General features: G+C 47.3%; 1 protein-coding gene across 23 annotated transcripts in view; it reads left to right on the top strand.

Moving 5' to 3' along the window:
* Positions 1 to 15991, top strand: part of SORBS1 (sorbin and SH3 domain containing 1) — a 236387-nt gene that overhangs the window by 569 nt on the left and 219827 nt on the right. The gene's annotated exons all lie outside the window — the stretch shown is intronic.

Here is a 15991-nt window from a genome sequence, read left to right as displayed (position 1 = left end):
TGGGTGGGGGTACGTGCGATCATGGCCTCTGCAAGGAGAACGTCCGCCTGCTTCAGGCTGGCTGCAATATGGGTGGGTGGAGGAGACATCAAAGCCCGAGTGGGTTTACGCTGTAAAGTGAAACTACCGAGGAGAGGCTCCTCTGCAGCAGCCAGAGGAAGAAGGAGGGAGCGAGCGGCAGGATGGAGGCTTCTCAGGTGTGTTCATTCATTAGCATCCCTCTGGAGGAGAGGGCGGCGGGAGCAGAGCAAGGACTGTCGGCCTGGCCTAGGACCCGCCAGAATGAGCGGGTACGTGTGTATGTGTGTCCGGGGACGCCGGTGCCTGCTCATCTGGCCATGCTTCTTCATCCTTCATCCCTCAGAGTGACTGGCAGCTTCTTGCTAGCCAGCTCCTCACCGAGATGAACAGAAAGCGACTCCTTTCTCTGGATTCCCCGGGCATCCCCGGCTCTCCTCTGGAGGTTTTCCGAGGTGGCTTCCTTGATAAGCGCTAGCGCCATTCAAGATAGAGGGGAAACAAGCTTGGAATCATTACGTCCCCCCCCCCCCACCCCACGAGGGAATGTGCTGTTGAATTCTGCATCCCGGTGCATCCGCTGTCTTAAAATGGCTTTGAAATTCACCAGTGCATGCTTTCCTCAGGCAGACAGAATTTATTACGCTATTACATTGCTACATAAAAGCAGAAAGGATCCCACTGAGTGTAGCTCGTTTTATCCAGACCCTGGATTTTCCCAGCATGTTCTGGCTGAGCCTTTGAATTTTTGTTGTAAACTGAGCGCTGGGATGCCCCTCTTGTCACAGGGCCGACCTGCCGAAATTGCCCGAATTGATTTCACCATCAATAGGAGGGAGGTTCATTTAGAGATAGCATGGAGCCTATCTAGCTTGTCAGGCCTTTGACATCACCCCTCCCCCCCACACCCCGGGTGCCCTTTTTCTTTCCTAAGTGAAGGCCAGGGAGGGCTTGTCTATCTCCAAGCCCCTTGGTTGTTGAACTCTAGATTAAATTTTGTGTTTTTGATTGTAAAGGTGGCTTGGTGGTGGTGGAAGAGAAGGGGGTGGAGCAGCCTCAGTAACAAAACAAATGCTGAACGTTTGGGGACTCCAGATCTCTAGACCTTAGAGACATAGGTGAGGTTAATGGCTGTCTATGGAGCCAGAAGGTGTGTGTGTGTGTGTCTGTGTCTGTTGGCTGTGAGGGAGGGAGGGGTGGCAGAGGAGGATATTGCCAGCAATTTTCTGCCCCACCCTCTTGATGCTGCCTTAAATAGCTCCTTGCCATCAGAGCTCTGATGTTTCAGGCTCTTAGTGGGAGAGGAGGGCTGGGAGGATTGGTCTGTTGGTACCTCTGTCCTGGGCACTGTTAGAGTGGTTGGTTAGGAAAGGGTTAGTTCTTCAGGGGTTGCAGAGAGCTCATTTCTCTGCTGGAGGGCGCTGAGTGGCACTATCTCTGGTGACTATCTCTGGTGCAGGGTATTGGCAGCTGAAAAGAGATGCTTTCTACCCCTAGGGTGAAGAGCTGGGAGGGTATTATCATCGTCTGTTACACACCCACTGTCTGTTACACACCCACCCTCGGTTGGACCTTTCCTCCTATTACCTCCTGCTTTCTTTTATTCTAGTTGGAGAGTTTCTATGAACTTTTCTGAAGGTACTTGGAATGTTGGAAGGTGAGGTAGGAGTTTTTGGAAAGCAGATGCTTCTTGGTGTCAGAACAAAGAACTGTATGGGTTTCCGCTTCCCACTTCTCCAAAATAGAGTTCCATATAGATAGCAGAGTCTGGGGTTTTCTCTGCAGAGAATGAATGGGCAAGGTTCAGGGGAGAAAGCTTGTTAGGTAGTATTAGTAATCATCTGGCCATCCAAACTTGGCTCTGGTCTGCTTCCCTGGACTTGGAAATAGATTTGTTGTACAGAGACCTCACTGGTAATTTGGGGTTTAATCTGTCTCTTTGAAAAAGGAAACGGATGGTCTCAAAAAGCTTTAGTGAAAGTCCTCTGGGCCAGAAGCAGGACCTCTGGCTTTGATCTGGTCATGGATCTGCTCTGGGCTTTGGGTTTGTGGCTTCTGCTCTCTGGGCCTCTGCCCTTGTTGGGAAAGTAGAGGGTTTAGGAGTAGATTATATTCCAGGGTTCCCGACACATAACTGTTCTTAGATTCACAAGACAGTTTTCGATGGCATTTCTAGATTCTTTTCTGTTTGCTAAGCTGATGTTAAATTCACAGTATTGCTCGATGCCATGAAAGAAACATTCTAGGACTCAGACTTCTGTTGGATATTCAGATTCATCTGTTCCTTGATTAGTGTGATTGGGGAAGGCTTTGCTGTATCTAAGTAATTTAGAGTTTGAACATCTCAGAGTGAGGTACAGCTCCTCAGTGTGGGGGGCTTGGAACTCTAGCTGGGGTGACAGAATGCTGAGGAAAGGGAATTTCTATAATTCATTCCTGTGTATGTTTAATTCACTGCTTCATTTATGGTTATACAGGTGGGTGTTTGAATATCTGGGACCTGAGAGTTGGACAAGACGTCTGTGGTTGCCAGGTTCATCCCCCTCTCACTGGGGAATTTGAGGAATTGGGTGGCTTGGCTGTTCAAGGTCAAACAGCTAGTAAGATACAGAGCTGGGCAGAAACTCAGGTGGATTGACTCTAGGTTTTGTGTTCTAAATATACCTCCTATGCCCCCTCTTCCTCTGAGAGCAATGATACTAAGACGGAGTAGAGAAGAGCAAGGAGAGATTAGGGGCAGAAAGGAGAGGTTGGGGAAGTAGACCAGGTAGGAGATTGGGGGCTGGTCAGGTAAGGAAGGGGAAAACAGACACCTGACTTGGAGGAAGAAGAGATGGAGCTGGAAGGGGGAGGCTCTATCAGCTGTGAAATAGCAGATTTCTGCAGCCCTTAGAGTGAAGTAAGGGATTGCTTTGGACAATCATTGGAGAGGATGGATAGAGAGTCCAGGAAGGGCTGAGACTGACTTGGGAGTCAGTCCCCTGGGATCTCTCTGTTGACCCTTAGCTTGCAGTGTTTGGTTTCAGAGCCAACTCAGGCCTTTGAAGCCAGTGGGGCAGGCAGAACTTGAACATGTGGAAAGTCAAATGTGCTGGGAGTGATGCTGGAAAATGCTGAGGTGGGAACCCATTCTGCTGAAGTACCAGTTCTGGGTTGGTTTTTTTTTTTTTTGCTTTTTAAATGCAAAACTAAAAAGTTTTCCATGGAATTTCTTTTCAATGCAAACAGCATTTTCTCCTGTCTCTTATTGGTGCTTTGTACATTTTCTGAGATGGTGGTTTGTGTAAGAGTGTTTCATGTACTCCCTTTGTAGAGGAGATACTTGGAGGTAAATGATTTGCTTGACTGTGGCATGTCTGAAGGGAGCTTCTGGCCCTTGACCTGAGCTAAGCCTCAGAATGTTTAAATGAGCAATTAAAGAGCTGTGAACAGTGGTTAGCCAGATTAGTAACCATTCGAAGGCAAGGATAAAAGGTGATAATACTTTGAAGTCTGTAGCCCAAGCCTACCCTGGCATATGCAGTGTCATTTATTTTGGCCTAGGAAGTGCCTGGAGAATCCCAGGGACGGCGGAGCCTGGTGGGCTGCCGTCTATGGGGTGCACAGGGTTGGACACGACTGAAGCGACTTAGCAGCAGCAGCAGGAAGTGTCTCTGTGAATCCTTTAGCTGTTCCTTCTTTTTGTGTGTGGTTACTCATGTCTGTCTGTCCCTGTGTCTTGCTGTCTTCCCGTCCTTTTCCTCCCATACCCCCCTCTATCCATTTCTTTTTCTCTCCTCCTATTGTATCTTTTTCTTTGATCTCCTCTCCCATCTTTTATTTTCTGTCAATGACATAACTAATTGTAATATATTTAAGGTGTTATTAAAATCTCATCCTCTCTGTTTGAAATCAGTTGAGTTCACTTTTTTTGAATGTGTGTATGTGTTTTACACACGAAAAAACAAACTAAACCCAATTAAATTGCTTTTTACTTCTGTGTGGTCTTCCATTGAGAGAGAGAGAGAGAAAGAGATATATATATATATATATATATTTTTTCCCCCTCTCTGATCCTCTTCTGTGGTCAGTAGTGAGTCTTTACAGAAAAAAAAAATTTCCCAGTTCACTGTCACATGGATATTATTGTTTTTATCACAAAAACAGCCACAACAATAGAAAAAGTTTCCACCCTTGTTTGTGGACACAGGGGACACCCTCTCCCAAGAGATGTGCCCTATTACTTGACTTCCTTCCATGGAAAGAGTGTCTGCAATGTATTCTCTAACGGAGGCCTGGGCTATAAGGGATCGGAGGTGCTGATGGTCGAGCTGGGGTTTTATCAGTGATCCTGGTAATCTTTAGAGAGGGGATGGGAGAAAGATGGACGGGCTTATGACCAAGAGAAGATATGTAGGAAACACTCAGTGTGATAGTTTTTTTTTGTTTGTTTCCCCAGGCAGAGCTAAGTTACCCAGCAATAGCAGGCCCCAGACCACTTTGGAAAAGAATGACATGCTTCTCAACTTTCCCATTCATGCTGGGACCCAACTCAGGGAGGGTAGGCAGCCCTTGAGAAGTTGCTGGTGTGAAGTCCCGGGTGCTTTGATGGATGCATGCGATGGCACTTTAACCTTTCTTCTGACTCTTGTAGTAATTGTAGAGATGGTTGAATCTTGATGCTCAGCGGTCAGCAAATAGCTTAGTGTCTACAGTGGGCCTCTCAAACAAGAAGTCACCAATTTTTATGTTAAAAATTCACGTGAGTTTTGTCTTCTATAATACATCTGTGCTGGTTTTTAGAGTAAAAGCATTTAAAACACTTCACTGTTGGGTGCAATTGATGTTCCAGAAAAACGTTGTGTTTGGGGTCTTCTCTTGTCCATACCAGCCCTAAATATGCATAGCAAGTCCCAGACCAGTCAGAGAAGCCAGCAGTGGGGCAGGTGTCACACCTGTGGTGCTGGGAACTGTCCACCCAGCTTTTCCTGCTGCCTCTGCGAGACCCACTGATGTGCCATCATTCAGAACTGCTTCATGTTCCCCCTGGTCTTTGATCCTTCTCCAGAAGGCCTGTTTCTCCTTTGCCTGGTGAACGCCCGCTCCTTTCAGATGTCCTCACATCTCAAAGAGGTGCTTTCTTCCTGTGTTTGCCTATCAGCAGTAGCCGGGGCCCTGTTTTCTCTACCGGATTATGAGCTCTGACAAGAGAGAATTTGTGTTTCAGCTCTTTTAAAATTAAAATTTAATTTGTATCAAAGTCATATATATGACTTTAAAAGTCAAATAACACTGCAAGGCTCAGGAAGAAGGCTGTGTCGCCCATCCTGATGACCCACTCCCCAGGGCTGGTCATGGAACATGGTTTTCTGTTGCTGCAGGAACAAATTACCACCAACGTAGTGGCTTTAAAGCAACACAAATTTAAATTACAGCTCTCTGGCTTAGAAATCCGAAAAGGGTCTCACTGGGTGAAAGTCAAGATGGTGCCAGGGCTGCATTCTCTTCCTTGCATCTTCCACTTTCTGGAAGCCGCCTGCATTCCTTGGCTCATGGCCACCTTTCAACATCTTCAAAGCCAGCAATGGCCAGTTGAGTACTTCCGTCCATCACTGACCTTCTAACATAGTCACACCTTCCTGACTGCCTTCCCCTTCCCTTTTCCACTTTTGAGGACCCTGTGGTTACTTTGGGCTCACCTGGATAATCCAGGATAATCTCCCTGTTTGAAGTTCATTTGATTAGCAGCCTTTCTTCCACTTGCAACGTTAATTCCCTTTTGCCATGTAATGATACCATGTTTGTGGGTTGGGGGATTAGGATATGGGCGTCTTCATCTTGGAGGGGCCATTACTCTGCCTTCCGTAGTCACTTCCAGGCCTTTTGGCTGTTTATGCTGATAGTACTGTTGTCCTGCTGTGGATTAGAGGAGCCCTCATTCCCCTCTTCTCTCTTCTCCCCACATGCTTGGTTTCCTTCATGTCCTCCCAGTGTGGTCTATCACAGTTTTTTGTTACACTGATAGTCAATACTTATATTATTTTGACTGTGTAGATAGAGTTCCTGGCTGAGCCTTACAGTTGTACTGTAATGAAATTTCTTGTACATTTTTTTGAGTTAATAATTGCTTTTTTCCTATTGATTTAGTTTCCTTTGTGGTTATCCCAGAGTTTCTGAGAGGCTTTTGAAAACCTCTCTGTCTTATACACGTGTTCCTTTTTCTTTTACTGCAATTTTTTTTCCCTTGGAGGTCTCACTCCCAGAGGCCTCAGTTCCTCCCCTTTATTCCGAGCTGACTGACTTCTAGGCCTAGGGCATGGCTCGTCCTGGGGATTCCCTCACTTTACTCTGGTTGGAGCCTCCGTTTTCTGTTGATTTATTCCTCAGGAGTTTCTGAGAGAGGGTCTGTACAAGTCAGTCACCTCAAACTTGCTTGTCTGAACTGTTCTTACTCTGCATTCACATTTGATTGGTGTTTTGATTTGTTTAGAATTTTAGGTTGAAAGCCATTTTCCCTTAGAATTTTGAAGGCATGGCTCCACTGTCTCCTAGGTTCCAATATTAATGTCAAAATTTGAATGCTATTTTGATTCTTGATCATTTATGGATAACCTTTTTTTGTTGTTGTTGTTGTTGTTGTTGAAAGTTTTAGGATCCTTTCCCTTTCCCTATATTTGGATTGTTCTTGCTTTGAAAAGTATTATGCTAGGTCCTTGTTGTGTTCTTTTGATCTGAAGACTCACACTGTTCATTTTGGGGACATTTTCTTATATTTTTCTCTGTTAATTTCCTTTTGTCCTTTTTCGTGTTTTGTCTTTGGAACTCCCATTACTTAGATGTTGGACATCCTGGGTCAAGTTTGTAACTTTAAAATCTTTTATTGTTTTCCATTTTACTTTGAAGATTCATTTTTCTTTTTTTTTTTTTTTCTAAATAGCATCTTGTTCTTCCTTCATGGGTGCAGTGAATTCACTTATATATGTTGTATTTTGTTTGTTTTTGCTATTTTTCTGCTTCTCCTGTGCTGTCTTTGTTTCTGTCAAGTCCCTTTTTCCGCTTCTTTTGGTTATTGTATTTCCCATTGGAACCATCTTTCCATGCATGCTGATCACTGATGGTTTATATTTTAAGAGTGGACACCAAGATGCTGATTGGGGATCTGTGGGACAAGGAAGGGGGCTTGTGAACCTCATTGGAGGGTCATTCAGTAGAGAGCCTCCCCTTTTTTCACTGGAGACACCTAGATATTGGTGTCTGTAGATCTTTTCTCGGGGAATGTTGGGTGTTCCTGGAGAGGAGTGTGCCTGGGGGGTGTAACAGGCTGTGTGTTGTTCCTTCCAGGAGCCTTGATGGGGAAGGAGGCAGGGTTACCCTGGTTGGTATGCAGACGTTCACTATGTCTGTCTGTTTTCCGAAAGTTGCTCCGTGCTTTCCCTACCTCCCTCAGCTGTATCTCTCCCTCAGCTGTGTCTGAATCTGAATCAGAATGTCTGGTGTAATTTGCCCGAACTGTGATCCTCCATGTCCTGCTGGCCCAGGGAGGGAGGTCGCCAGACTGAGCAGATTGAAGGAGGGACCCTGGAGTCTGATTGCTCCCTGCGCCAACTTTCAGCAGGCTCCCCTCTTCCTAGTCCCCTCCCCTTCTCCCCTCACAGTCCCTGGTGCCCCCCTCCCTTCCCGAGCCTTCTCCTGTTTTTGTGGCCTAGGCACCATTTGTTCAGTGGTTTTCTACCCTGCTTGTACTCAGCAGAGCAGATGAAGCAGAAACCTGTATCAGTGACTGCCTGGCAATTGGCTCTCTGTCTTTGAGAATTCTGTTAACCATTGTCTCCTTTCCATTAAAAAGCAGATTCCTCTGCTGTCCTTTTCGTGGGGTTCTGGGAGAGAGCAGAGATAAATGTGGGTGTTCTGATCTGACTAGGAGTTTGTTTCATCTCTTTATCCAAGCCTCTAAACAGGCACCTGAAACATAGTATATTCCCAAGAAATGTTTGTTAGATGATTGGATGCATGTTTCTAAGATGGCATGCACACAGTAACTCTTCATATTTCAAGAGAGTGCCCAACATACCATCTTACAAAAATGTATCCATTGTTTATCCTGAGATGGATGTGATAACAAGCAGCAGGCAGATCCTGGCTCCCTCCCCATGAGGGGTCAGATAAGAAGCACTGTGAGATGGATTATAGACTGTTGGGTGGGTAAGTGACGAGGCCCACCTGTCATGTCCAGCCCTGTCACTAACTACCTGGGTCACCTTGAGCAGTCACTTAACCTGTCTGGATTGTGGTTTCCTCAGCTTTCAATTGAGCTTTGGTCAGAATTTGATTCAGTTCACTGCCCCGAGTGCCTGCTGTGTGTGAGCCACGGTGCAGGGTCCCTCCGGGTATCTCTTTCGTTCAGTATTTTGTACTTGTGTCTGTTACAGCGTGTGTCACACTGAATTGATCTTGTTTGGTTTATATGTCTTTCTCCTGATCTAGTTCAGTGACTTGGATGGGGTAAGTAGTCTGCAGATTTCACCTCTTACTCTTTCTAGATGTGGGCTCTTGGTGCGGGCTGCATGGAGTTGTATTAGTATCTCCTGTGTCTGCTACAGTCAGCTCATAGGAGATGTGTGCAGACTTAGATTTTTCCACTTAGAAAGAGTACATCAAGGAGATATGAAAATGTGAGTTGCTCTGCCAGGATCCCCAAACCTTGTTTGCAGAATGAGGCCTCACTGGTTGGGAGTTTAGCTGTATACGCCCTGGCTCGCTCATGGAGAGGGGGGGATGTGAATGCATTAAAGTCAGTGGAGACAGCAGTCCTGGGCCATAGCTCTGACAGTAGGGGATTGTTCCCCCAAACAGATCTCAGTCATGTAGTTGTTTAACCAGCCTCACAGTGAACTAAGATTTGTATTTGTACTAATTAAGAAAATGAATTAGAGGTATTATACTGTATTTATAGTGTTTAAAAATGTTTAAGTGCTGTCTCATAACTTTGGTTTTCCCAGACCTGTGAGCTGAAGTGCCAGGATGAGTAAGTGGAAATTTCAGGGAGGTAGATTTATTTCTGCTGAACCTTTAGAAGACTTGCCTCTATAGTTTTTCATCTTGAGAGCCTCTCCCTCCTGATCTGCTTTGGGAGGCCTGAGCTCCTGGTCAAGCTGAGGCTAGATGTCCAGTGAGCAGGGAACCTGAACAATCGATCCTTGTGTGGCAATGAAGTTGTGGCACCTGAAAAGCCCTTTGCTTTTGATTTGTTCAACAAATAGTTACTGAGCTCCAACCACAGGCTGTGCTAGGGTCTGTGCTGGTCTCTGTGACTATAGCAGTGACCAAAAGAAATGGCACCCGGTATCCTAGAATTTAGAGACTAGAGTTGAACTTTCCAATCTGGTAGCCACTAGCCACATATGACTCTCTAAGTTGAAATTAACTAAAAGCTAGTCACTTATTCGTGTTCAACTCTTTGTGACCCCATGGACTATATATCCCGTCAGGCTTCTCTATCCATGAAACTCTCCAGGCAAGAATACTGGAGTGGGTTACTAAAATGAAGTACAATGTACAATTCGGGTTCTCGGTCACACTAGCGGTGTCTCAAGTCTTCCATAGCCACGTGAGACTAGTGGCTGCCCTGTGCACAGCAGACCAGGTGTCTGTGATCAGCCTTGCTTCACACGCCTCTGAGGCACGGAAAGGCCATTAGTTTAAGGTCTTGCAGCTGGATTGGCCTGAGCTGGAGCTTGGCTTGCCTCTTCTGGAAGTGAGATCGGGGAGCAGAGTGATGAAGGGGTGACCTCTGTGCTCAGGCTGCCTGGGTCCCCATCCTCGCTCTATAAGTTATGTGTCTGTACCTCAGTTGCCTCACTTGTAAAATGGAGAAAAATAATAGTGCGCACTTCACAGGATTGCACAAGTCTTTAGAGCTGTGCCTGACGCATAGTCATCACTCTAATGCTGGTGGCTGTATTGAGAATGAGAATGGGTCAGAAGTTACTGGTAGTGTCAAGGGGGTGTTTTCAACCATGGAGTTGAAAAAGAACATTGGCCAGTGAAGCTGTGTTTGTAGAGCTGACCAACCATCTGGAGAGGGACATAGAACTGAGTATTTCTAAGCCTCTTCAGTCATGTGAGCTGATGTGAAAATGCCAGCATGTTCACGAAGCCCCAATACTGGTCACTGGTACTCAGAGCAAGAATCCTTTTGATGTCCCCTTCCTTCTGGTCTGCTTCTACCCATAACCCTTTCTCCTGTCCCCAAACATTCCTCCCCCCTCTGCCGACATCTCCCTCTTGGAAGGATGAGGTCACAGATGTTGACCATTACCCATGGAGCAAAGGGATATGCCAAAGGAGTGCAGAAGAGAAAAGGAACAGAGCCAGGTAATTTAGCGGTTGGGATCCTGGTCTTTTCTTGGAAGTTTCTATCCCTTGGTGATTTGCATTCCCACTATAGCTCAGCCTTGCAGGGAGGTCCATCTGATGTCCATCCAGCCCACTTTGCTGGATGAAGAGAGAGCTCTGCTGTTAGCTCCAGGGTTGGGAGGGTGCCCATTTGTGAGGTGAGTCCCTGCTTACATGTGAAACTTTTGTTTAAGAAGTACTTTAATAACCACAGTCTCATTGCACTCATTAAACAAATACTAGTGAACAGTGTAGACATAGACCCCACCCTCCTCAAGTTTATTTCCTCATTAACACTCAGAGGGTTGGGCTCTTGTCTTCCCCAGCAGGCATTCCAGTTTGTTTTGGGTTTTGAGTAGGAAGATTTTGGGTGACAAGTGTGTGGGGCGTCGGGGGAGTGAGGATGCTCTAGACATGCATATAACCCACGTGGCAGGTAGTAGAGAGAGGCCAGTGATGGACCTGAAGTCAGGCGTGTAGTCATGACCGACCCAGGAATGACTGTGAGGAGTCTGTTCCTGGCAACCTGGATTCTCAACATGGCATAAAGATACTGCCTGAGTTCCAACACCAGTGAGCAGGAGTACTGACTACTGTACCTTAACCTGTACGTGGCTCTGCCCATGTCAGTCCCAGGTGGGCCCTGACTTTTCATCATCAGAGGGATCTTCTAGCTCATGGCAGCTGTAACTGCCATAAGGAACAGGCACTCAGTTGATCCCAGATGAGGAAACTCATTCCTCATTTCTAGCATGCCTTAAACATCGATTATTATTTTTGAATATTTATTTGGCTGCGCTGGGTCTTAGGTGTGGCATGAGGGATCTTTTTTTAGTTATGGCATGTGGGATCTAGTTCCCTGACCAGGGATCGAACCCAGGTCCCATGCATTGGGAACGTGGAGTCTTAGCCACTAGGACCACCAGGGAACTCCCTACATGAATTGATTATTCCCATCTGCCTGCGGGCCACCTTTGAGCTTGGTTTCTCAATATGAAGGGTCACTAGGACATAATGTGTGAAATCCTGTTTCTCTCGTTGCCTGGAATCTGTGTCTATATTGTGGCTGTGCACGTGAACAGTTTCGGACGTTGTAAATAAATACAGTTCATTTGCCGATTGTTCTTCTCTACTCAGAGTTTGTCTTTAGTCAGGGCAGATCCAGCGTTGGGTGACTGTTTCTCACCAGGACAGAATGATGGCCAGGGGTTGTAGTTGCTGATAACAAATTAACAGGAGAGAAAATGGAAACAGTTTCATGGTGCATTGCTGTTGGGGGTCTTTGCAAGGCTGCTGTAGCATACACACTGCTGATTCGTCTGTGCTTGGGTCTCTCTTTGTAGACAGTGCACACAGGAGGCTGGATCTGGAAGCCAGGGATGAGGTAAGAAAGACTGGAACTGGATCTGGGAGATTTGAGTTGCTGCCCCAGTGCCCGGGCAATAGGCTGGGGAGCAAGCCAGACATCTGGATGGTGAAGCCAAGGCAAAAGTAGGAACTGGGCTACGTTAAGCAGGACAGAATGAATCAGGCCCTGGAGAAAGCACAGTCCCAATCGGGACAGAAAATAGAGTAGCTGGAGAAAGCTGGGACTCGGGAGAGTCCAGGGCCTAGGCAGGCTTTGGTGGTAGTTGCTGAAAACCTGGTTGCCAGGCCCATGAGCCTAGGCCAACTTGGTCTCAGGCCTTTGAGGACTATTTTTCATTTGCTTTGTGGGGCTTTTATGTTGGACATGGTACGTTAATGAGCCAGTCCTGGCAGGTGTGAGGGGGCGAGGCCTCCCAGGAACTGGGAAATATTAGTCATGCCTGAGCACTGATAGAAGATACGGCTTCTCTTGGGGACAGCTGCTGCGAGAGGAGGCCCCGCAGCCGCTAGCCTGCATTACAATCCACGGTCTTGGTTTTATCTTTAATTATTAAAGTCATGGGCTATTTAAACACACCTGAAGCATCATTGTAAATAATTTTCCCTTCTTGGGATCAGAAGAGCTCCAGTAGGGAAGAGGTTTTGTGGATGTGCTTCTTTCTGGATTGTCCAGGTTGCTTCTGCAAGGAACATACACCTAGGCAGCCAGGATACCCAGAGGATGCCCTTGACTGTGGGTACACACCTCCGAGGGCTGTCTTACACATTGGTGTTTATTTTGTGTGAATCCTTAGTTCAAGGAGTATAGGGTTTTCTTTTGCATTGTAGGCAAGGAAGAAGCCGTGCTGTTAGAAGATGTAAAATATTTAACACTCTCTTTAAAAAATTAAACTGCCCAGGAGCCTTTGATTGGTGGTGTCCATGGCAACATGTATGGTTTTCAGGAGTGTCTTCCTGTGGCTTTGGGGCTCCTCAGAAGCAGGGGGCGGTTGCCACTGGCAGGACTGGCTGGGAGGCAGAGAGCCCACCTGCTCTGTTTGGCTCAGAGGCTGGGCACGTAGCAGGGCTGAGTGACCCTTTCAGAGGCACGAAGCTGGGGGCAATCTGTTTTGATAGTAGAGAGGAGTGAGAGGGAGGAACTTGCCATCCTTTAGGGGCTTGTTCATTCATTTTGTTTTATTGGCCTCTGTTGGCCCCTGGCGCTTACACGTCTCTGTCCAGCCTCAGGACTTTTGCCCATGTGGTTTCCTTACCCTGGAGTGTTCTCTTCTCCCTCACCCAACTAGCTTTGCTCATCTTTCAGGTTTCAGCTGAAGACAGCATATTCCTGGGGGGAAGCCTTCTCGGACCCTCTGGAGCATGTTCACCCCCCGATTTGAGACTGTCCTGATTCAGTGGTTTTAGACAGAGCATTCTGCATAGCATCTGTGTCAGCCACTTTGTCACACTTGTTTGGCTGATCCTGTTTGTCTGCCCACCCAGCAGTTTGTAGGACCCAGATGCCAGCAGCCGGGCATTCTATCCCTGGTGCCTACCTAGCATGTGCTGGGCCCACAGGAGGTGCTCCCTGTCTGTGGGGCAAATGAATTCCTTTATTAAGTTTTTAGTTTTGTCCCAGATTCTGAGAATACAAAGGGAATCAAACACTCCTGCTGTCCTCGCAGAATTCCTGGCCTAGAACAGTGGGTGAGCTCTCAGGATCGGTATTGAAGGACCCAGAGAAAACATTATCAGTTGAAGTTCTGTTTATTCTTTAACTCAAACAGAAGAGCAAGACGTAGCTTTCGTATTTATAGTAGTCCAGATTTTATCGTTAACTTATAAGTAAATATGCTCAAAGCTATTTACTAATAGGAAGGTATGATCAAAAGGATTTTGACCACTGGTCTAAAAGGAGAGGTTGGCACATAGAAGAGTTTTTATGCCAACATGTGATAGCAACAAGTTAGGGCAAGTACAATGGGCAAAGGGGAGCTGGGCCCAGCCTAAGGAAGGGCACTCCTGGTGAAGATAGGGGTGGTGTGAGAGGGGCAAAGACTTTTTAATAAGGCTGGAGTAAAGACAGGAGGTGGGCCTACTGGATGGCCCTCCTGGTGTTGATGGGGGCTGAGAACTGGGAATACTGAAATGGGTGAGATGCAGCCCCTGTCTGCAGGATGGACACAGTCTGGGTGGGGTCTTCTACTAGAACTGTACAAAACATGCCTTAGGAGACAGACAGTGGGTACCTGGAGTTCAGAAGAGAGTGGGTATTTTGTTTAGGAGAGATCAGGTCTGGTTATACTTTGAAAAATCTCCCATGAAGGTCACACCACTCCCTCTTTTCATTGCAGAAGGGGAAGGGGAGAGAGCTGGGGACTGACTTCCAGCCTCTTTCAAAAACCCCCTCAGGGTTAGGCTTCTCCAAGATATTCTCCTTCATCTACTCTGACTTGCTTAATGTGATTTAGATACCCACTCATGGGCTATATTTTCTGGCTTATAAAATTGTATATGAATAATTGTACACAAACATTGTATACACCATGGCACATGGTATATATAAGTATGAATATTTGGTGCATTCACTTACCTGTGTAATTCTATGCACTCCTTTCTTTTTTAAGTCCCAGGGCTTGAAGTAATTATGTAATTAGAATCCACATAGTGTGGCTAGATAAGGTGTAATTAAAGAGGAAAGCCTAATTTTGGAAGAATGATAAGAGGTCATTTGACTCATTCTGGGCCCCAATCCAATCTGGGAAGAACAGTGAGAGGTCACTTAGATGAACAGAGCCTGAGGCCACGCAGGAGTCCGGACTGGCCTGCTGGACAGAATGCTTCAGTTTCCTGTGAAAGCCATTCAGTGAGCATCCTCCTGGTGTGGGTATCATAGGAGGTCTGGCCATGAATAAGGAAGAGAAGGTCTGGAGCTTAGGGAGGACTCCGGGAGGACATGGGCTCGAGGACAACTAGGATGTCCCAAAGTGGAGATAGGAGGACTCCTGGGGGTGACGGGGATGGTGGGTTGGGGGGGAGTCACAGAGTAGGTGGCATCTAAGATGTCCTTGCTCTTGAAACTCTCCTTACCCTTAAAGGTAAAAGAACTTTCTGGCACCTTAGAGGCACTCAGGTAATGATTGTGGAATGAATGCCAGGCTGAGGTTGGAGGTGGAAGGAATGTAGCCAGGTTGTGGGGTGATGCATTTGTGGTTTGGTGAGGAGGTAAGCTCAGACAGCTCAGCAGTGCGGTGACCCTGGGGGCCAGGAGAATGCCAGAGAATGCCAGGCCGAGGCCTCAGGTCTGGAGGGGGAGCCTTGAAGGGCAACAGGATGGGGAGCCAGGGCGGGAAGGAAAGACTTTCCAAGGAGGGGAGTCACCTGTGACTCCTTGGCCTCCCAGGCCAGAGTCTGGGGAGGGAGCCGAGAGGATCCAAGAGAGAGGGGAGGGGCCTCGGAGGGGAGCAGGGCCAGGCCGGGTGGGCCAAGGAGCTGGAGGAACTGGTGCGTGGGGTCCAAGGCTTGTAGGGCAGGAAAGGTTTGATCTGGTGGGACTGAGGAGCTGTGGCAGGGTTTTAAACAAGAGAGTGGCATGAAAAAGGCATGTTGTCCTTGTCCTGATGTGATAGGGACCAGGCGGTGGCCCTTTATCAGGGTTCCTGGTCTTCGTGATGAGAAGGAGGTGCGACACGAGGCAGCGGGAGAGGTGGAGGTGACCGTGAGCTTCCCAGCCTGGGAGGATGGTGACGCTTGAGACAGGAGAGGGCCAGGCTGATGGGCAAGAGGCTGTGAGCAGAGGCTTGGTGTGTCTAGAGTCCTGAGTCTCCGGTCCTAACCCAGCCCTGCCTTTGAACTAGCTGAGAGATCTTGGGCCAATTCCCTGATCTCCTGGGCTCTTTATGGCAAGGGGAAGGATCTGGGCTGGAGATCTGTGAATTTGTGAGGCTGCCCTATGGGGGTGAGCAAAGAAACATCTTCCTGGAGTGGGCAGTGGGTGTAGGGGAGAGGCTCTGGGTGATCAGGTTGGATGAAGAATTTGGGGGAGAAGAATATTCAGACTCACCCTGCCCTCTCAGGGTGCTTATGAGACCCTGACATAAGGGGCGTATAAAATCTCAGCCAGGACAGTGTTGAGGTCTCTGCTGCATTCTGAGTGGAGCAGGGGAGGGGTTAATCTTCCTGGATTCACAGAAAGGAAATTCTCAGGGCAGGGAACTGGCTTTTAGTGAACTCCTACCCCCTCCTCTCCACC

This window comes from Bison bison, unplaced genomic scaffold (genome assembly GCF_000754665.1).
Source record: "Bison bison bison isolate TAMUID 2011002044 unplaced genomic scaffold, Bison_UMD1.0 scf7180017862979, whole genome shotgun sequence".
Classification (NCBI taxonomy): domain Eukaryota; kingdom Metazoa; phylum Chordata; class Mammalia; order Artiodactyla; family Bovidae; genus Bison; species Bison bison.
This window is presented reverse-complemented; position numbering and strand designations above follow the sequence as displayed.